The sequence below is a fragment of the Pseudophryne corroboree genome, chromosome 8 (genome assembly GCF_028390025.1).
Source record: "Pseudophryne corroboree isolate aPseCor3 chromosome 8, aPseCor3.hap2, whole genome shotgun sequence".
Lineage (NCBI taxonomy): Eukaryota > Metazoa > Chordata > Amphibia > Anura > Myobatrachidae > Pseudophryne > Pseudophryne corroboree.
In genome coordinates, this window is record NC_086451.1 from 176,259,837 (window position 1) to 176,278,379 (window position 18,543).

At 47.7% G+C, this 18,543-nt stretch overlaps 21 non-coding genes and 4 pseudogenes across 21 annotated transcripts; 21 read left to right on the top strand and 4 right to left on the bottom strand.

The window, feature by feature from the left end:
• The first annotated feature begins 1,110 nt into the window (after positions 1-1,110).
• Positions 1,111-1,274, top strand: LOC134950556 (U1 spliceosomal RNA). The gene has a single exon (XR_010183455.1). It is a non-coding gene; the product is annotated as a U1 spliceosomal RNA (small nuclear RNA).
• A 152-nt stretch (positions 1,275-1,426) lies between these two features.
• On the top strand, positions 1,427-1,589 carry LOC134952239 (U1 spliceosomal RNA). Its single transcript, XR_010184806.1, has one exon. It is a non-coding gene; the product is annotated as a U1 spliceosomal RNA (small nuclear RNA).
• A 674-nt stretch (positions 1,590-2,263) lies between these two features.
• On the top strand, positions 2,264-2,427 carry LOC134951893 (U1 spliceosomal RNA). Its single transcript, XR_010184548.1, has one exon. It is a non-coding gene; the product is annotated as a U1 spliceosomal RNA (small nuclear RNA).
• A 152-nt stretch (positions 2,428-2,579) lies between these two features.
• LOC134952299 (U1 spliceosomal RNA) lies at positions 2,580-2,742 on the top strand. The gene has a single exon (XR_010184855.1). It is a non-coding gene; the product is annotated as a U1 spliceosomal RNA (small nuclear RNA).
• Positions 2,743-3,412: 670 nt separating this feature from the next.
• On the top strand, positions 3,413-3,576 carry LOC134951102 (U1 spliceosomal RNA). Its single transcript, XR_010183903.1, has one exon. It is a non-coding gene; the product is annotated as a U1 spliceosomal RNA (small nuclear RNA).
• Positions 3,577-3,728: 152 nt separating this feature from the next.
• Positions 3,729-3,891, top strand: LOC134952557 (U1 spliceosomal RNA). Its single transcript, XR_010185055.1, has one exon. It is a non-coding gene; the product is annotated as a U1 spliceosomal RNA (small nuclear RNA).
• A 670-nt stretch (positions 3,892-4,561) lies between these two features.
• Positions 4,562-4,725, top strand: LOC134950929 (U1 spliceosomal RNA). Its single transcript, XR_010183761.1, has one exon. It is a non-coding gene; the product is annotated as a U1 spliceosomal RNA (small nuclear RNA).
• Positions 4,726-4,877: 152 nt separating this feature from the next.
• Positions 4,878-5,040, top strand: LOC134953454 (U1 spliceosomal RNA). The gene has a single exon (XR_010185591.1). It is a non-coding gene; the product is annotated as a U1 spliceosomal RNA (small nuclear RNA).
• Positions 5,041-5,711: 671 nt separating this feature from the next.
• LOC134951753 (U1 spliceosomal RNA) lies at positions 5,712-5,875 on the top strand. The gene has a single exon (XR_010184435.1). It is a non-coding gene; the product is annotated as a U1 spliceosomal RNA (small nuclear RNA).
• A 152-nt stretch (positions 5,876-6,027) lies between these two features.
• On the top strand, positions 6,028-6,190 carry LOC134953049 (U1 spliceosomal RNA). The gene has a single exon (XR_010185390.1). It is a non-coding gene; the product is annotated as a U1 spliceosomal RNA (small nuclear RNA).
• Positions 6,191-6,861: 671 nt separating this feature from the next.
• Positions 6,862-7,025, top strand: LOC134951300 (U1 spliceosomal RNA). Its single transcript, XR_010184066.1, has one exon. It is a non-coding gene; the product is annotated as a U1 spliceosomal RNA (small nuclear RNA).
• Positions 7,026-7,177: 152 nt separating this feature from the next.
• On the top strand, positions 7,178-7,340 carry LOC134953508 (U1 spliceosomal RNA). The gene has a single exon (XR_010185609.1). It is a non-coding gene; the product is annotated as a U1 spliceosomal RNA (small nuclear RNA).
• A 2,624-nt stretch (positions 7,341-9,964) lies between these two features.
• On the top strand, positions 9,965-10,128 carry LOC134950367 (U1 spliceosomal RNA). The gene has a single exon (XR_010183298.1). It is a non-coding gene; the product is annotated as a U1 spliceosomal RNA (small nuclear RNA).
• A 152-nt stretch (positions 10,129-10,280) lies between these two features.
• LOC134952910 (U1 spliceosomal RNA) lies at positions 10,281-10,443 on the top strand. The gene has a single exon (XR_010185287.1). It is a non-coding gene; the product is annotated as a U1 spliceosomal RNA (small nuclear RNA).
• A 661-nt stretch (positions 10,444-11,104) lies between these two features.
• On the top strand, positions 11,105-11,268 carry LOC134950641 (U1 spliceosomal RNA). Its single transcript, XR_010183525.1, has one exon. It is a non-coding gene; the product is annotated as a U1 spliceosomal RNA (small nuclear RNA).
• A 152-nt stretch (positions 11,269-11,420) lies between these two features.
• LOC134952132 (U1 spliceosomal RNA) lies at positions 11,421-11,641 on the top strand (annotated as a pseudogene).
• A 152-nt stretch (positions 11,642-11,793) lies between these two features.
• On the top strand, positions 11,794-11,956 carry LOC134952487 (U1 spliceosomal RNA). The gene has a single exon (XR_010184998.1). It is a non-coding gene; the product is annotated as a U1 spliceosomal RNA (small nuclear RNA).
• A 671-nt stretch (positions 11,957-12,627) lies between these two features.
• On the top strand, positions 12,628-12,791 carry LOC134950869 (U1 spliceosomal RNA). The gene has a single exon (XR_010183712.1). It is a non-coding gene; the product is annotated as a U1 spliceosomal RNA (small nuclear RNA).
• A 152-nt stretch (positions 12,792-12,943) lies between these two features.
• LOC134953325 (U1 spliceosomal RNA) lies at positions 12,944-13,085 on the top strand (annotated as a pseudogene).
• A 695-nt stretch (positions 13,086-13,780) lies between these two features.
• LOC134951341 (U1 spliceosomal RNA) lies at positions 13,781-13,944 on the top strand. The gene has a single exon (XR_010184099.1). It is a non-coding gene; the product is annotated as a U1 spliceosomal RNA (small nuclear RNA).
• Positions 13,945-14,096: 152 nt separating this feature from the next.
• On the top strand, positions 14,097-14,259 carry LOC134952055 (U1 spliceosomal RNA). The gene has a single exon (XR_010184673.1). It is a non-coding gene; the product is annotated as a U1 spliceosomal RNA (small nuclear RNA).
• Positions 14,260-16,334: 2,075 nt separating this feature from the next.
• LOC134950750 (U1 spliceosomal RNA) lies at positions 16,335-16,498 on the bottom strand. Its single transcript, XR_010183614.1, has one exon. It is a non-coding gene; the product is annotated as a U1 spliceosomal RNA (small nuclear RNA).
• Positions 16,499-17,168: 670 nt separating this feature from the next.
• On the bottom strand, positions 17,169-17,331 carry LOC134952056 (U1 spliceosomal RNA). The gene has a single exon (XR_010184674.1). It is a non-coding gene; the product is annotated as a U1 spliceosomal RNA (small nuclear RNA).
• A 152-nt stretch (positions 17,332-17,483) lies between these two features.
• On the bottom strand, positions 17,484-17,635 carry LOC134953659 (U1 spliceosomal RNA; annotated as a pseudogene).
• Positions 17,636-18,330: 695 nt separating this feature from the next.
• Positions 18,331-18,472, bottom strand: LOC134953326 (U1 spliceosomal RNA; annotated as a pseudogene).
• Between the last annotated feature and the right edge of the window lie 71 nt (positions 18,473-18,543).

Consider the following 18,543-nt stretch of genomic DNA (forward strand, 5'->3'; position numbering starts at 1 on the left):
AAAACTGTGGCAGGGCATGCTGGGATGTGTAGTTTCACAGCAGCTGGAAGGCCACAGGATGAAGACCCATGTGCTAAAGCCAAGCCGCAGGTACATTGAATGCTAGGAAGCTGAATATTTAAATCCTTTTTATTCCGCAGCATTCCAATGTGGAAGATTCCATGGAACCAGAGATCCTTCCATTGAGAAGGACATGCTGCCTGGATGACTACACTGTGCAAATTAAATCACGGAGCCAGTTGGCTTGTGGGTGGCTCTGGTCACTGGGTGGTTGGGTGGGTGGTGTGTCGGAGGTGGAGCACATGCAAATGATTGTGTATCATCCAGCTAGTGAGAGAGAAAACTCATGCAGGAGTGTGCCTGCTTGTCAGTGGGTTATGCACCTTGCCAGACGTCAAATCTACATGGAGCAGCTGGAGAGGACAAGAGCAGGTTTGCAAAATATAGACAGAAGAGCTCTCCAGCCTAGTTTGCTGTCTGTTTCCACTTCTCTTTTCTTGAGCCGCTCCCTTCTATGCCCTTGCGCACTATCCTGACTTCTCCCATCTGCTTACTTTGTGCCTTCCAACGCACAATGCGAACTACAGGTAGTGCTGCAGGGCCCACACCCTTTTACTTGCCATACAGAGCAGCTCTGGAGCTGTTACAGTGCCCAGCTTCTGCAAGAAATCAGCTTGAATGCTTCAGGGGCTGGGGCATAGCCAACATGAGCCCCACACCGAAGGAGCGTGGAGGTGTTTAATGCGAACTAGGGGTCATCCAAGCGCTGCAAAAGGCCGACATGCCCTGCACGCCCCTTTTCTCTTTACATATGCAGACGAGGGTTGAAGCCAACTTTGACCCACTGCTTGGATGACATCACCATATGCAAATCCATCTGCTGCAGGCCTTCCCCCAGGAATGCTTGCACTAGTTGTTGCATTTGGTTTGTTGTTTGGGGGTGCTTCAGTATTAGGCAGCCTTCTGCCCTCCCATGTTCATCTGAAAATATGTGTTCTCCCTGCAGTTGTTGTCCCCAGATGAGAGTTCCCTTGTGCTGCCTCAGTTGAATCTTCTTTACTTGACAGAGATGTGCCTGAGCAGCGGCCCTCCCCAGCCCTATCCCAAATCATACTTATTTTGCATAGGAGATACCATGGTCATGAAGATTGTTCTCCCAGGGTGAGGTTCATTCATTGCATTCTGGGTATGCTGACCCCTGTGATTTCCCCAAATGTGGGAAACTTGACTGCATTATTTGTGGTAGTGGGGGACTGTGTTTGTGCTTTCCTCTGGTCAGCTCTGGTAAAAGTCAGATTTCTTTGTCTCAGATCTTCCTCTAGCCTTGTTCTTCTTTCGAGAGTTCCCTTGTGCTGCCTCAGTTGGATCTCCTTTACTTGACAGGGGGGTGCCCAAGCAGCGACCCTCCCCAGCTCTAGCCCAACTCCTACTTACCTGCCAGGTGAGATACTATGATCATGAAGGTGCTTCTCCCAGGGCAAGGCTCACCCATTGCACTCTGGGTGTGCTGCCCCTGTGATTTCCCCAAATGTGGGAAACTTGACTGCATAATTTGTGTTTCCACTGGTCGGCTTTCATATAATTCAGATCTCTTTGTCTCAGGTCTCTCTCCAGCCTAGTTTGCAGTCTGTTTCCACTTCTTTTTTTTTGAGCCCCTCCCTTCTATACCCTTGTGCACTATCCTGACTTCTCCTCCTGTCTGCTTACTTTGTGCCTTCCAATGCACAATGCAAACTACAGGTAGTGCTGCAGGGCCCACAAACTTTTACTTGCATTACAGAGCAGCTCTGGAGCTGTTACAGTGCCAAGCTGCTGCAAGAAATCAGCTTGAATGCTTCAGGGGCTGGGGCATTGCCAACATGAGCCCCACACCGAAGGAGGGTGGGGGTGTTTAATGCGAACTAAGGGTCATCCAAGCGCCGCAAAAGGCCGCCATTCCCTGCATACCCCTTTTCTCTTTTCATATGCACATGAGGGTTCCAGCCAACTTTGGCCCACTGCTTGGATGACATCACTGTATGCAAATCCGTCTTCTGCAGACCTTCCCCCAGGAATGCTTGTACTAGTTGTTGCATTTGGTTTGTTGTTTGGGGGTGCTTCAGTATTAGGCAGCCTTCTGCCCTCCCATGTTCATCTGAAAATATGTGTTCTCCCTGCAGTTGTTGTCCCCAGATGAGAGTTCCCTTGTGCTGCCTCAGTTGAATCTCCTTTACTTGACAGAGATGTGCCTGAGCAGCGGCCCTCCCCAGCCCTATCCCAAATCATACTTATTTTGCATAGGAGATATCATGGTAATGAAGACTGTTATCCCAGGGTGAGGTTCATTCATTGCATTCTGGGTATGCTGACCCCTGTGATTTCCCCAAATGTGGGAAACTCGACTTCATTATTTGTGGTAGTGGGGGACTGTGTTTGTGCTTTCCTCTGGTCAGCTCTGGTAAAAGTCAGATTTATTTGTCTCAGATCTTCCTCTAGCCTTGTTCTTCTTTCGAGAGTTCCCTTGTGCTGACTCAGTTGGATCTCCTTCACTTGACAGGGAAGTGCCCGAGCAGCGACCCTACCCAGCTCTAGCCCAACTCCTACTTACCTGCCAGGTGAGATACTATGATCATGAAGGTGCTTCTCCCAGGGCAAGGCTCACCCATTGCACTCTGGGTGTGCTGCTCTTGCGATTTCCCCAAATGTGGGAAACTTGACTGCATAATTTGTGTTTCCCCTGGTCGGCTCTCGTATAATTCAGATCTCTTTGTCTCAGGTCTCTCTCCAGCCTAGTTTGCTGTCTGTTTCCACTTCTCTTTTCTTGAGCCGCTCCCTTCTATGCCCTTGCGCACTATTATGACCTCTCCTGTCTGCTTACTTTGTGCCTTCCAACGTCAATGCAAACTACAGGTAGTGCTGCAGGGCCCTCACCCTTTTACATGCTTTACAGAGCAGCTCTGGAGCTGTTACAGTGCCCAGCTGCTGCAAGAAATCAGCTTGAATGCTTCAGGGGCTGGGGCATAGCCAACATGAGCCCCACACCGAAGGAGGGTGGAGGTGTTTAATGTGAATTAGGGGTCATCCAAGCGCCGCAAAAGGCCGCCATGCCCTGCACATCCCTTTTTTCTTTTCATATGCAGACGAGGGTTGAAGCCAACTTTGACCCACTGCTTGGATGACATCACCATATGCAAATCCATCTGCTGCAGGCCTTCCCCCAGGAATGCTTGCACTAGTTGTTGCATTTGGTTTGTTGTTTGGGGGTGCTTCAGTATTAGGCAGCCTTCTGCCCTCCCATGTTCATCTGAAAATATGTGTTCTCCCTGCAGTTGTTGTCCCCAGATGAGAGTTCCCTTGTGCTGCCTCAGTTGAATCTCCTTTACTTGACAGAGATGTGCCTGAGCAGCGGCCCTCCCCAGCTCTATCCCAAATCATACTTATTTTGCATAGGAGATACCATGGTCATGAAGATTGTTCTCCCAGGTTGAGGTTCATTCATTGCATTCTGGGTATGCTGACCCCTGTGATTTCCCCAAATGTGGGAAACTTGACTGCATTATTTGTGGTAGTGGGGGACTGTGTTTGTGCTTTCCTCTGGTCAGCTCTGGTAAAAGTCAGATTTCTTTGTCTCAGATCTTCCTCTAGCCTTGTTCTTCTTTTAAGAGTTCCCTTGTGCTGCCTCAGTTGGATCTCCTTCACTTGACAGGGGGGTGCCCGAGCTGCGACCCTCCCCAGCTCTAGCCCAACTCCTACTTACCTGCCAGGTGAGATACTATGATCATGTAGGTGCTTCTCCCAGGGCAAGGCTCACCCATTGCACTCTGGGTGTGCTGCCCCTGTGATTTCCCCAAATGTGGGAAACTTGACTGCATAATTTGTGTTTCCCCTGGTCGGCTCTCGTATAATTCAGATCTCTTTGTCTCAGGTCTCTCTCCAGCCTAGTTTGCTGTCTGTTTCCACTTCTCTTTTCTTGAGCCGCTCCCTTCTATGCCCTTGCGCACTATTCTGACCTCTCCTGTCTGCTTACTTTGTGCCTTCCAACGCACAATGCAAACTACAGGTAGTGCTGCAGGGCCCACACCCTTTTACATGCTTTACAGAGCAGCTCTGGAGCTGTTACAGTGCCCAGCTGCTGCAAGAAATCAGCTTGAATGCTTCAGGGGCTGGGGCATAGCCAACATGAGCCCCACACCGAAGGAGGGTGGAGATGTTTGATGCGAATTAGGGGTCATCCAAGCGCCGCAAAAGGCCGCCATTCCCTGCACATCCCTTTTTTCTTTTCATATGCAGACGAGGGTTGAAGCCAACTTTGACCCACTGCTTGGATGACATCACCATATGCAAATCCATCTGCTGCAGGCCTTCCCCAGGAATGCTTGCACTAGTTGTTGCATTTGGTTTGTTGTTTGGGGGTGCTTCAGTATTAGGCAGCCTTCTGCCCTCCCATGTTCATCTGAAAATATGTGTTCTCCCTGCAGTTGTTGTCCCAAGATGAGAGTTCCCTTGTGCTGCCTCAGTTGAATCGCCTTTACTTGACAGAGATGTGCCTGAGCAGCGGCCCTCCCCAGCCCTGTCCCAAATCATACTTATTTTGCATAGGAGATACCATGGTCATGAAGATTGTTCTCCCAGGGTGAGGTTCATTCATTGCATTCTGGGTATGCTGACCCCTGTGATTTCCCCAAATGTTGGAAACTCGACTGCATTATTTGTGGTAGTGGGGGGCTGTGTTTGTGCTTTCCTCTGGTCAGCTCTGGTAAAAGTCAGATTTCTTTGTCTCAGATCTTCCTCTAGCCTTGTTCTTCTTTCGAGAGTTCCCTTGTGCTGCCTCAGTTGGATCTCCTTCACTTGACAGGGGGGTGCCCGAGCAGCGACCCTCCCCAGCTCTAGCCTAACTCCTACTTACCTGCCAGGTGAGATACTATGATCATGTAGGTGCTTCTCCCAGGGCAAGGCTCACCCATCGCACTCTTGGTGTGCTGCCCCTGTGATTTCCCCAAATGTGGGAAACTTGACTGCATAATTTGTGTTTCCCCTGGTCGGCTCTCGTATAATTCAGATGTCTTTGTCTCAGGTCTCTCTCCAGCCTAGTTTGCTGTCTGTTTCCACTTCTCTTTTCTTGAGCTGCTCCCTTCTATGCCCTTGCGCACTATCCTGACTTCTCCCGTCTGCTTACTTTGTGCCTTCCAACGCACAATGCGAACTACAGGTAGTGCTGCAGGGCCCACACCCTTTTACTTGCCTTACAGAGCAGCTCTGGAGCTGTTACAGTGCCCAGCTGCTGCAAGAAATCAGCTTGAATGCTTCAGGGGCTGGGGCATAGCCAACATGAGCCCCACACCGAAGGAGGGTGGAGGTGTTTAATGCGAACTAGGGGTCATCCAAGCGCCGCAAAAGGCCGCCATGCCCTGCACGCCCCTCTTCTCTATTCATATGCAGATGAGTGTTGAAGAAAACTTTGACCCACTGCTTGGATGACATCACCATATGCAAATCCATCTGCTGCAGGCCTTCCCCCAGGAATGCTTGCACTAGTTGTTGCATTTGGTTTGTTGTTTGGTGGTGCTTCAGTATTAGGCAGCCTTCTGCCCTCCCATGTTCATCTGAAAATTTGTGTTCTCCCTGCAGTTGTTGTCCCCCGATGAGAGTTCCCTTGTGCTGCCTCAGTTGAATCTCCTTTACTTGACAGAGATGTGCCTGAGCAGCGGCCCTCCCCAGCTCTATCCCAAATCATACTTATTTTGCATAGGAGATACCATGGTCATGAAGATTGTTTTCCCAGGGTGAGGTTCATTTATTGCATTCTGGGTATGCTGACCCCTGTGATTTCCCCAAATGTGGGAAACTGGACTGCATTATTTGTGGTAGTGAGGGACTGTGTTTGTGCTTTCCTCTGGTCAGCTCTGGTAAAAGTCAGATTTCTTTGTCTCAGATCTTCCTCTAGCCTTGTTCTTCTTTCGAGAGTTCCCTTGTGCTGCCTCAGTTGGATCTCCTTCACTTGACAGGGGGGTGCCCGAGCAGCGACCCTCCCCAGCTCTAGCCCAGCTCCTACTTACCTGCCAGGTGAGATACTATGATCATGAAGGTGCTTCTCCCAGGGCAAGGCTCACCCATTGCACTCTGGGTGTGCTACTCCTGCGGTTTCCCCAAATGTTGGACACTTGACTGCATAATTTGTGTTTCACCTGGTCGGCTCTCGTATAATTCAGATCTCTTTGTCTCAGGTCTCTCTCCAGCCTAATTTGCAGTCTGTTTCCACTTCTCTTTTCTTGAGTTGCTCCCTTCTATGCCCTTGCGCACTATCCTGACTTCTCCCGTCTGCTTACTTTGTGCCTTCCAACGCACAATGCAAACTACAGGTAGTGCTGCAGGGCCCACACCCTTTTACTTGCCTTACAGAGCAGCTCTGGAGCTGTTACAGTGCCCAGCTGCTGCAAGAAATCAGCTTGAATGCTTCAGGGGCTGGGGCATAGCCATCATGAGCCCCACACCGAAGGAGGGTGGAGGTGTTTAATGCGAACTAGGGGTCATCCAAGCACCGCAAAAGGCCGCCATGCCCTGCATGCCAATTTTATCTTTTCATATGCAGACGAGGGTTGAAGCCAACTTTGACCCACTGCTTGGATGACATCACCATATGCAAATCCATCTGCTGCAGGCCTTTCCCCAGGAATGCTTGCACTAGTTGTTGCATTTGGTTTGTTGTTTGGGGGTGCTTCAGTATTAGGCAGCCTTCTGCCCTCCCATGTTCATCTGAAAATATGTGTTCTCCCTGCAGTTGTTGTCCCCAGATGAGAGTTCCCTTGTGCTGCCTCAGTTGAATCTCCTATACTTGACAGAGATGTGCCTGAGCAGCGGCCCTCTCCAGCCCTATCCCAAATCATACTTATTTTGCATAGGAGATACCATGGTCATGAAGATTGTTCTCCCAGGGTGAGGTTCATTCATTGCATTCTGGGTATGCTGACCCCTGTTATTTCCCCAAATGTGGTAAACTTGACAGCATTATTTGTGGTAGTGGGGGACTGTGTTTGTGCTTTCCTCTGGTCAGCTCTGGTAAAAGTCAGATTTCTTTGTCTCAGATCTTCCTCTAGCCTTGTTCTTCTTTCGAGAGTTCCCTTGTGCTGCCTCAGTTGGATCTCCTTCACTTGACAGGGGGGTGCCCGAGCAGCGACCCTCCCCAGCTCTAGCCCAACTCCTACTTACCTGCTAGGTGAGATACTATGATCATGAAGGTGCTTCTCCCAGGGCAAGGCTCATAAATTGCACTCTGGGTGTGCTGCTCCTGCGATATCCCCAAATGTGGGAAACTTGACTGCATAATTTGTGTTTCCCCTGGTCGGCTCTCGTATAATTCAGATCTCTTTGTCTCATGTCTCTCTCCAGCCTAGTTTGCTGTCTGTTTACACTTCTCTTTTCTTGAGCCACTCCCTTCTATGCCCTTGCGCACTATCTTGACTTCTCCCGTCTGCTTACTTTGTGCCTTCCAACGCACAATGCGAACTACAGGTAGTGCTGCAGGGCCCACACCCTTTTAGTTGCCTTACAGAGCAGCTCTGGAGCTATTACAGTGCCCAGCTGCTGCAAGTAATCAGCTTGAATGCTTCAGGGGCTGGGGCATAGCCAACATGAGCCCCACACCGAAGTAGGGTGGAGGTGTTTAATGCGAACTAGGGGTCATCCAAGCGCCGCAAAAGGCCGCCATGCCCTGCACGCCCCTTTTCTCTTTTCATATGCAGACGAGGGTTGAAGCCAACTTTGACCCACTGCTTGGATGACATCACCATATGCAAATCCATCTGCTGCAGGCCTTCCCCCAGGAATGCTTGTACTAGTTGTTGCATTTGGTTTGTTGTTTGGGGGTGCTTCAGTATTAGGCAGCCTTCTGCCCTCCCATGTTTATCTGAAAATATGTGTTCTCCCTGCAGTTGTTGTCCCCAGATGAGAGTTCCCTTGTGCTGCCTCAGTTGAATCTCCTTTACTTGACAAGGGAGGCATTTTGGATTTTTTCTTTGGGTACCCTTACACCTGATGGTCTGAATGAGAGCATCGAACTGAACAACATTGGCAGTCTCTGAAGATTTTATCTATTGATTTACCTAATATATTATTTATTGAATATCCATTTATTGTATGTTTAATAAATAAACAAAATTATTAGAAGTAGCTATTTTGGAAACAGCTTTCCTCTTAGGATGAAACTGTATAATCCTGTTGTGTGTGTTCCTTTAAAGTTCTTTAGTAAAATCCACTAGTAATGATGAACATCAGATTTCTTCCTCCATCCTCTTTTTACACTTTCTCTTGGTTCTATATATATATATTTTTCTATTTTTATTTTTTCCCCCTCCTTCTCCCAAAAGGCCCCCCTCCCTCCCCCCCCTCCCTGTTTTAAATTTTAAAATCTTTAAATATTTAAATCTTCGAATCCTTAAATTGTCTGTTTAATATTTATTTTTTCTTCAATTCTTTTTGTTGTTTAAACAGCAATGTAGTTATTCCAGGGGTTAAAATAATGAAATATAGAAATAATATTAACAAAAATTAAAGGTAAAAATGAATTGATAGAATGATCCCATTAAAAGTAAATAAATAATATGGATGTTAAGCTGAGCAGGTTGGATTCGAACATGGGACTAGCTGCATAGAGTGCAGGTGATGTTTCCCCTGCGCCACAAGAACTGCTTTAGTAGTGGCATGGATTTATGTTACCCTAAAAGGTTTTATATAAGTAAATGGGGATCCTTAGTGCTGAGTCTCTGAATTATGTATATGTGATTATAGATATGAGGTATTGATTGAAAGATTATAGGTTAATCTGTATATAGATTATATATATTCTGTTATTTTTTAAACCACCTTGTTGCTTATTTTATTATTATTTTTAATCACCATGTTGCTTATTTTTATATTATGAAATGCCTTTATATGTGCAATTGCAATTAGAAAGTTGTTCCATATGTGAGTCATTACATGTATGCATCCAATTAGTACATGTATGTATCCAATCAACTAATTAGTAATGCTATTAGTCCGGTGCATTTTAAAAAGAGCCTGCTAGGCTGCTGATGTATCCTCTGACGAAACCGCTCTTGGATAACAGCGGAGAAACGCGTAAGTAAGGTGATTACCGGACACTCTGATTGCTGAGATATAAGCCCGTTCATGAACGAGCTACATCACGGCGGACGTCTGATGTAAAGACAGCGGTGAAGGGGAAAAAGCAATTTGAGACCGAGCAAAAGGAGGTCTCTACCCCACGGCAGGGAGAAATATCCCGACCGCGAGTGCCAATAAGATCCAGCCACGGTTAACGGGGGTCGTAGCATACCGCTGTGTTTCACCAACCATCACAGCGCTCTCCCCCTGTTTTCTTTCATTACTCACGTGAGTTACATATGAACTTTAACTGCAGTTAATAAGAGGCGTTGGTTACAACTGTTGCTGTTCATCCACAAGAAGGAATTTAATGTATCAATTACAATTGGAAAGTAACGATTAAATTACAACAGCTGTATCCAGGAGGATTTTTTGGACACTTTAATAAACATTCCGTTGTCATCAAGGGCAATATGAAATAGATCCTGATTACATTTAGATATGGATAGTGGTGCCTATATATGTTGACTCCATTGTATTTTATTGAATGTGGGTTTCTTCTGTCTATATATATTTTTTAAAAATAAAGAGCTTGTATATTTTATTTTTTGCGCTCCCTTGATAACAAGTGTGATTATCTTTAAAATTTGGTTTATTATTGGTAGAACAGTACTACCTATGGGAGCAGCATTTTATAATATATGGTGAAAATTAATAGATGTATAAAGATTAAATAAGCAACAAATTGGTGAAATAGATAAGTTTTGATAGGAGCGCTGGGTTCTATATATATATATTGACATTTGGTTATATATATGTGTAGACTTTATAAATTCTTGACAGAGATGTGCCTGAGCAGCGGCCCTCCCCAGCCCTATCCCAAATCATACTTATTTTGCATAGGAGATACCATGGTCATGAAGATTGTTCTCCCAGGGTGAGGTTCATTCATTGCATTCTGGGTATGCTGACCCCTGTGATTTCCCCAAATGTGGGAAACTCGACTGCATTATTTGTGGTAGTGGGGGACTGTGTTTGTGCTTTCCTCTGGTCAGCTCTGGTAAAAGTCAGATTTATTTGTCTCAGATCTTCCTCTAGCCTTGTTCTTCTTTCGAGAGTTTCCATGTGCTGCCTCAGTTGGATCTCCTTCACTTGACAGGGGGGTGCCCGAGCAGCGACCCTCCCCAGCTCTAGCCCAACTCCTACTTACCTGCCAGGTGAGATACTATGATCATGAAGGTGCTTCTCCCAGGGCAAGGCTCACCCATTGCACTCTGGGTGTGCTGCTCCTGCGGTTTCCCCAAATGTTGGACACTTGACTGCATAATTTGTGTTTCCCCTGGTCGGCTCTCGTATAATTCAGATCTCTTTGTCTCAGGTCTCTCTCCAGCCTAGTTTGCTGTCTGTTTCCACTTCTCTTTTCTTGAGTTGCTCCCTTCTATGCCCTTGCGCACTATCCTGACTTCTCCCGTCTGCTTACTTTGTGCCTTCCAACGCACAATGCAAACTACAGGTAGTGCTGCAGGGCCCACACCCTTTTACTTGCCTTACAGAGCAGCTCTGGAGCTGTTACAGTGCCCAGCTGCTGCAAGAAATCAGCTTGAATGCTTCAGGGGCTGGGGCATAGCCCCACACCGAAGGAGGGTGGAGGTGTTTAATGCGAACTAGGGGTCATCCAAGCGCCGCAAAAGGCCGCCATGCCCTGCACGCCCCTTTTCTCTTTTCATATGCAGACGAGGGTTGAAGCCAACTTTGACCCACTGCTTGGATGACATCACCATATGCAAATCCATCTGCTGCAGGCCTTCCCCCAGGAATGCTTGCACTAGTTGTTGCATTTGGTTTGTTGTTTGGGGGTGCTTCAGTATTAGGCAGCCTTCTGCCCTCCCATGTTCATCTGAAAATATGTGTTCTCCCTGCAGTTGTTGTCCCCAGATGAGAGTTCCCTTGTGCTGCCTCAGTTGAATCTCCTTTACTTGACAGAGATGTGCCTGAGCAGCGGCCCTCCCCAGCCCTATCCCAAGTCATACTTATTTTGCATAGGAGATACCATGGTCATGAAGATTGTTCTCCCAGGGTGAGGTTCATTCATTGCATTCTGGGTATGCTGACCCCTATGATTTCCCCAAATGTGGGAAACTCGACTGCATTATTTGTGGTAGTGGGGGACTGTGTTTGTTCTTTCCTCTGGTCAGCTCTGGTAAAAGTCAGATTTATTTGTCTCAGATCTTCCTCTAGCCTTGTTCTTCTATCGAGAGTTTCCTTGTGCTGCCTCAGTTGGATCTACTTCACTTGACAGGGGGGTGCCCGAGCAGCGACCCTCCCCAGCTCTATCCCAAATCCTACTTACCTGCCAGGTGAGATACTATGATCATGAAGGTGCTTCTCCCAGGGCAAGTCTCACCCATTGCACTCTGGGTGTGCTGCTCCTGCGATTTCCCCAAATGTGGGAAACTTGACTGCATAATTTGTGTTTCCCCTGGTCGGCTCTGATTTCCCCAAATGTGGGAAACTTGACTGCATTATTTGTGGTAGTGAGTGACTGTGTTTGTGCTTTCCTCTGGTCAGCTCTGGTAAAAGTCAGATTTCTTTGTCTCAGATCTTCCTCTAGCCTTGTTCTTCTTTCGAGAGTTTCCTTGTGCTGCCTCAGTTGGATCTCCTTCACTTGACAGGGGGGTGCCCGAGCAGCGACCCTCCCCAGCTCTAGCCCAACTCCTACTTACCTGCCAGGTAAGATACTATGATCATGAAGGTGCTTCTCCCAGGGCAAGGCTCACCCATTGCACTCTGGGTGTGCTGCTCCTGCGATTTCCCCAAATGTGGGAAACTTGACTGCATAATTTGTGTTTCCCCTGGTCGGCTCTCGTATAATTCAGATCTCTTTGTCTCAGGTCTCTCTCCAGCCTAGTTTGCTGTCTGTTTCCACTTCTCTTTTCTTGAGCCGCTCCCTTCTATGCCCTTGCGCACTATCCTGACTTCTCCCGTCTGCTTACTTTTTGCCTTCCAACGCACAATGCGAACTACAGGTAGTGCTGCAGGTCCCACACCCTTTTATTTGCCTTACAGAGCAGCTCTGGAGCTGTTACAGTGCCCAGCTGCTGCAAGAAATCAGCTTGAATGCTTCAGGGGCTGGGGCATAGCCAACATGAGCCCCACACTGAAGGAGGGTGGAGGTGTTTAATGCGAGCTAGGGGTCATCCAAGCGCCGCAAAAGGCTGCCATGCCCTGCACGCCCCTTTTCTCTTTTCATATGCAGACGAGGGTTGAAGCCAACTTTGACCCACTGCTTGGATGACATCACCATATGCAAATCCATCTGCTGCAGGCCTTCCCCCAGGAATGCCTGCACTAGTTGTTGCATTTTGTTTGTTGTTTTGGGGTGCTTCAGTATTAGGTAGCCTTCTGCCCTCCCATGTTCATCTGAAAATATGTGTTCTCCCTGCAGTTGTTGTCCCCAGATGAGAGTTCCCTTGTGCTGCCTCAGTTGAATCTCCTTTACTTGACAGAGATGTGCCTGAGCAGCGGCCCTCCCCAGCCCTATCCCAAATCATACTTATTTTGCATAGGAGATACCATGGTCATGAAGATTGTTCTCCCAGGGTGAGGTTCATTCATTGCATTCTGGGTATGCTGACCCCTGTGATTTCCACAAATGTGGGAAACTCGACTGCATTATTTGTGATAGTGGGGGACTGTGTTTGTGCTTTCCTCTGGTCAGCTCTGGTAAAAGTCAGATTTCTTTGTCTCAGATTTTCCTCTAACCTTGTTCTTCTTTCGAGAGTTCCCTTGTGCTGCCTCAGTTGGATCTCCTTCACTTGACAGGGGGCTGCCCGAGCAGCGACCCTCCCCAGCTCTAGCCCAACTCCTACTTACCTGCCAGGTGAGATACTATGATCATGAAGTTGCTTCTCCCTGGGCAAGGATCACCCATTGCACTCTGGGTGTGCTGCCCCTGTGATTTCCCCAAATGTGGGAAACTTGACTGCGTAATTTGTGTTTCCCCTGGTCGGCTCTCATATAATTCAGATCTCTTTGTCTCAGGTCTCTCTCCAGCCTAGTTTGCTGTCTGTTTCCACTTCTTTTTTCTTGAGCCCCTCCCTTCTATACCCTTGTGCACTATCCTGACTTCTCCTCCCGTCTGCTTACTTTGTGCCTTACAATGCACAATGCAAACTACAGGTAGTGCTGCAGGGCCCACACCCTTTTACTTGCCTTACAGAGCAGCTCTGGAGCTGTTACAGTGCCCAGCTGCTGCAAGAAATCAGCTTGAATGCTTCAGGGGCTGGGGCATGGCCAACATGAGCCCCACACAGAAGGAGGGTGGGGGTATTTAATGCGAACTAGGGGTCATCCAAGCGCCGCAAAAGGCCGCCATGCCCTGCATACCCCTTTTCTCTTTTCATATGCAGATGAGGGTTCCAGCCAACTTTGGCCCACTGCTTGGATGACATCACCGTATGCAAATCCGTCTTCTGCAGACCTTCCCCCAGGAATGCTTGTACTAGTTGTTGCATTTGGTTTGTTGTTTGGGGGTGCTTCAGTATTAGGCAGCCTTCTGCCCTCCCATGTTCATCTGAAAATATGTGTTCTCCCTGCAGTTGTTGTCCCCAGATGAGAGTTCCCTTGTGCTGCCTCAGTTGAATCTCCTTTACTTGACAGAGATGTGCCTGAGCAGCGGCCCTCCCCAGCCCTATCCCAAATCATACTTATTTTGCATAGGAGATACCATGGTCATGAAGATTGTTCTCCCAGGGTGAGGTTCATTCATTGCATTCTGGGTATGCTGACCCCTGTGATTTCCCCAAACGTGGGAAACTTGACTGCATTATTTGTGGTAGTGAGTGACTGTGTTTGTGCTTTCCTCTGGTCAGCTCTGGTAAAAGTCAGATTTCTTTGTCTCAGATCTTCCTCTAGCCTTGTTCTTCTTTCGAGAGTTTCCTTGTGCTGCCTCAGTTGGATCTCCTTCACTTGACAGGGGGGTGCCCGAGCAGCGACCCTCCCCAGCTCTAGCCCAACTCCTACTTACCTGCCAGGTGAGATACTATGATCATGAAGGTGCTTCTCCCAGGGCAAGGCTCACCCATTGCACTCTGGGTGTGCTGCTCCTGCGATTTCCCCAAATGTGGGAAACTTGACTGCATAATTTGTGTTTCCCCTGGTCGGCTCTCGTATAATTCAGATCTCTTTGTCTCAGGTCTCTCTCCAGCCTAGTTTGCTGTCTGTTTCCACTTCTCTTTTCTTGAGCCGCTCCCTTCTATGCCCTTGCGCACTATCCCAGGATAATTATTGTAGCTGGTCTGCGGGTAACAGCTCTCAGATCCACTTCTAGAAAAAATGCAACAATGTAATTTGAGTGACAAACTGCAGAGATGAACCCTTTCTGTGACTGCTGCACAGGGATCACACAAACTCTATTCATAGGGCTGACTTCACTTAGGGGAGATGTTCTCGCACCGCAAAGAAGTGCGAGTATATACCGCACTTACGGTACCATTGGATTTACAGATATTTTCTTGCAATACACTATGGGGGTCATTCTGAGTTGATTGCTCGCTAGCAGTTTTTAGCAGCCTTAAAACGGTGGAGTTAACATATCTCACGTGGAAGGTGGTCATGTTATTAGCCTTGGCTTCGGCTAGGCGAGTGTCGGAATTAGCGGCTTTGTCACATAAAAGCCCATATTTGGTGTTCCATGTGGATAGAGCGGAATTGCGGACCCATCCTCAATTCCTACCAAAAGTGGTCTCATCTTTTCATATGAACCAATCTATTGTGGTGCCTTTGGCTACGCGTGACTTGGAGGATTCCGAGTTACTTGATGTGGTCAGGGCTTTGAAAATTTACGTGGCCAGGACGGCTAGAGTCAGGAAAACTGAAGCGCTGTTTGTCCTGTATGCAACCAACAAGATTGGTGCCCCTGCTTCAAAGCAGGCTATTGCTCGCTGGATTTGTAACACGATTCAGCAAGCGCATTCTATGGCTGGATTGCAGTTACCGAAATCGGTCTAGGCCCATTCCACGAGGAAAGTGGGCTCTTCTTGGGCGGCTGCCCGAGGGGTCTCGGCACTACAGCTGTGTCGAGCTGCTACTTGGTCAGGTTCAAACACCTTTTCAAAATACTATAAGTTTGATACCCTGGCTGAGGAGGAACTCATGTTTGCTCAATCGGTGCTGCAGAGTCATCCGCACTCTCCCGCCCGTTTTGGAGCTTTGGTATAATCCCCATGGTCCTTACGGAGTCCCCAGCATCCTCTAGGACGTTAGAGAAAATAAGATTTTAAACCTACCGGTAAATCTTTTTCTCGTAGTCCGTAGAGGATGCTGGGCGCCCGTCCCAAGTGCGGACTACTTCTGCAATACTTGTATATAGTTATTGCTTCAATAAGGGTTATGTTATAGTTGCATCGGTCCTGCACTGATGCTACAGTATGTTGTTTTTTCGTACTCATAACTGGGTAGTTTATCACAAGTTATACGGTGTGATTGGTGTGGCTGGTATGAATCTTGCCCTGGATTAACAAAATCCTTTCCTCATACTGTCAGTCTCCTCTGGGCACAGTTTCTCTAACTGTGGCATAGAGGCGCATAGAGGGAGGAGCCAGTGCACACCCAGAACTAAAGTCTTTCTTAAAGTGCCCATGTCTCCTGCGGAGCCCGTCTATCCCCATGGTCCTTACGGAGTCCCCAGCACCCTCTACGGACTACGAGAAAAAGATTTACCGGTAGGTTTAAAATCTTATTTTCTACTTTATTCTTTTCTATCCTAGTTTATTACGACCAACTCTCATCCAAGGAGTTTGATATTCTACTACCTGCATGCAATTTAAATTGCTTAAATTGTTTATATGGTTGATTTGTCCTTCACAACCCATAATCTGCAACTTGGATGTACTTGTGTCATTGAAAATCTTATAATAAAAATGTTTATATATTGAAAAAAAAAGTTATAAGACATATGCATTCAATATTTGAAGAAACAAAATAAAATAAAGCTATGTATTGGGTTTCACTAACAAGCACATTGGAAGACTTGACTACTGTTAAAAGACATGCATTACATGGTATAGAGCCACAAACCACAATGTAGTAAAATAAAAACAAACTTACATGTGCTAGAGCTGGGGAGGGTCGCTGCTCGGGCAGCCCCCTGTCAAGTGAAGGAGATCCAACTGAGGCAGCACAAGGGAACTCTCGAAAGAAGAACAAGGCTAGAGGAAAATCTGAGACAAAGAAATCTGACTTTTACCAGAGCTGACCAGAGGAAAGCACAAACACAGTCCCCCACTACCACAAATAATGCAGTCGAGTTTCCCACATTTGTGGAAATCACAGGGGTCAGCATACCCAGAATGCAATGAATGAACCTCACCCTGGGAGAACAATCTTCATGACCATGGTATCTCCTATGCAAAATAAGTATGATTTGGGATAGGGCTGGGGAGGGCCGCTGCTCAGGCACATCTCTGTCAAGTAAAGGAGATTCAACTGAGGCAGCACAAGGGAACTCTCATCTGGGGACAACAACTGCAGGGAGAACACATATTTTCAGATGAACATGGGAGGGCAGAAGGCTACCTAATACTGAAGCACCCCCAAACAACAAACAAAATGCAACAACTAGTGCAAGCATTCCTGGGGGAAGGCCTGCAGCAGATGGATTTGCATATGGTGATGTCATCCAAGCAGTGGGTCAAAGTTGGCTTCAACCCTCGTCTGCATATGAAAAGAGAAAAGGGGCGTGCAGGGCATGGCAGCCTTTTGCTGCGCTTGGATGACCTCTAGCTCGCATTAAACACCTCCACCCTCCTTCGGTGTGGGGCTCATGTTGGCTATGCCCCAGCCCCTGAAGCATTCAAGCTGATTTCTTGCAGCAGTTGGCACTGTAACAGCTCCAGAGCTGCTCTGTAAGGCAAATAAAAGGGTGTGGGACCTGCAGCACTACCTGTAGTTCGCATTGTGCGTTGGAAGGCAAAAAGTAAGCAGACGGGAGAAGACAGGATAGTGCGCAAGGGCATAGAAGGGAGCGGCTCAAGAAAAGAGAAGTGGAAACAGACAGCAAACTAGGCTGGAGAGAGACCTGAGACAAAGAGATCTGAATTATACGAGAGCCGACCAGGGGAAACACAAATTATGCAGTCAAGTTTCCCACATTTGGGGAAATCGCAGGAGCAGCACACCCAGAGTGCAATGGGTGAGCCTTGCCCTGGGAGAAGCACCTTCATGATCATAGTATCTCACCTGGCAGGTAAGTAGGAGTTGGGCTAGAGCTGGGGAGGGTCGCTGCTCGGGCACCCCCCTGTCAAGTGAAGGAGATCCAACTGAGGCAGCACAAGGAAACTCTCGAAAGAAGAACAAGGCTAGAGGAAGATCTGAGACAAAGAAATCTGACTTTTACCAGAGCTGACCAGAGGAAAGCACAAACACAGTCACTCACTACCACAAATAATGCAGTCAAGTTTCCCACATTTGGGGAAATCACAGGGGTCAGCATACCCAGAATGCAATGAATGGGAGAACAATCTTCATGACCATGGTATCTCCTATGCAAAATAAGTATGATTTGGGATAGGGCTGGGGAGGGCCGCTGCTCAGGCACATCTCTGTCAAGTAAAGGAGATTCAACTGAGGCAGCACAAGGGAACTCTCATCTGGGGACAACAACTGCAGGGAGAACACATATTTTCAGATGAACATGGGAGGGCAGAAGGCTGCCTAATACTGAAGCACCCCCAAACAACAAACCAAATGCAACAACTAGTACAAGCATTCCTGGGGGAAGGTCTGCAGAAGACGGATTTGCATACGGTGATGTCATCCAAGCAGTGGGCCAAAGTTGGCTGGAACCCTCATCTGCATATGAAAAGAGAAAAGGGGTATGCAGGGCATGGCGGCCTTTTGCAGCGCTTGGATGACCCCTAGTTCGCATTAAATACCTCCACCCTCCTTCTGTGTGGGGCTCATGTTGGCCATGCCCCAGCCCCTGAAGCATTCAAGCTGATTTCTTGCAGCAGCTGGGCACTGTAACAGCTCCAGAGCTGCTCTGTAAGGCAAGTAAAAGGGTGTGGGCCCTGCAGCACTACCTGTAGTTTGCATTGTGCATTGTAAGGCACAAAGTAAGCAGACGGGAGGAGAACTCAGGATAGTGCACAAGGGTATAGAAGGGAGGGGCTCAAGAAAAAAGAAGTGGAAACAGACAGCAAACTAGGCTGGAGAGAGACCTGAGACAAAGAGATCTGAATTATATGAGAGCCGACCAGGGGAAACACAAATTACGCAGTCAAGTTTCCCACATTTGGGGAAATCACAGGGGCAGCACACCCAGAGTGCAATGGGTGATCCTTGCCCAGGGAGAAGCAACTTCATGATCATAGTATCTCACCTGGCAGGTAAGTAGGAGTTGGGCTAGAGCTGGGGAGGGTCACTGCTCGGGCACCCCCCTGTCAAGTGAAGGAGATCCAACTGAGG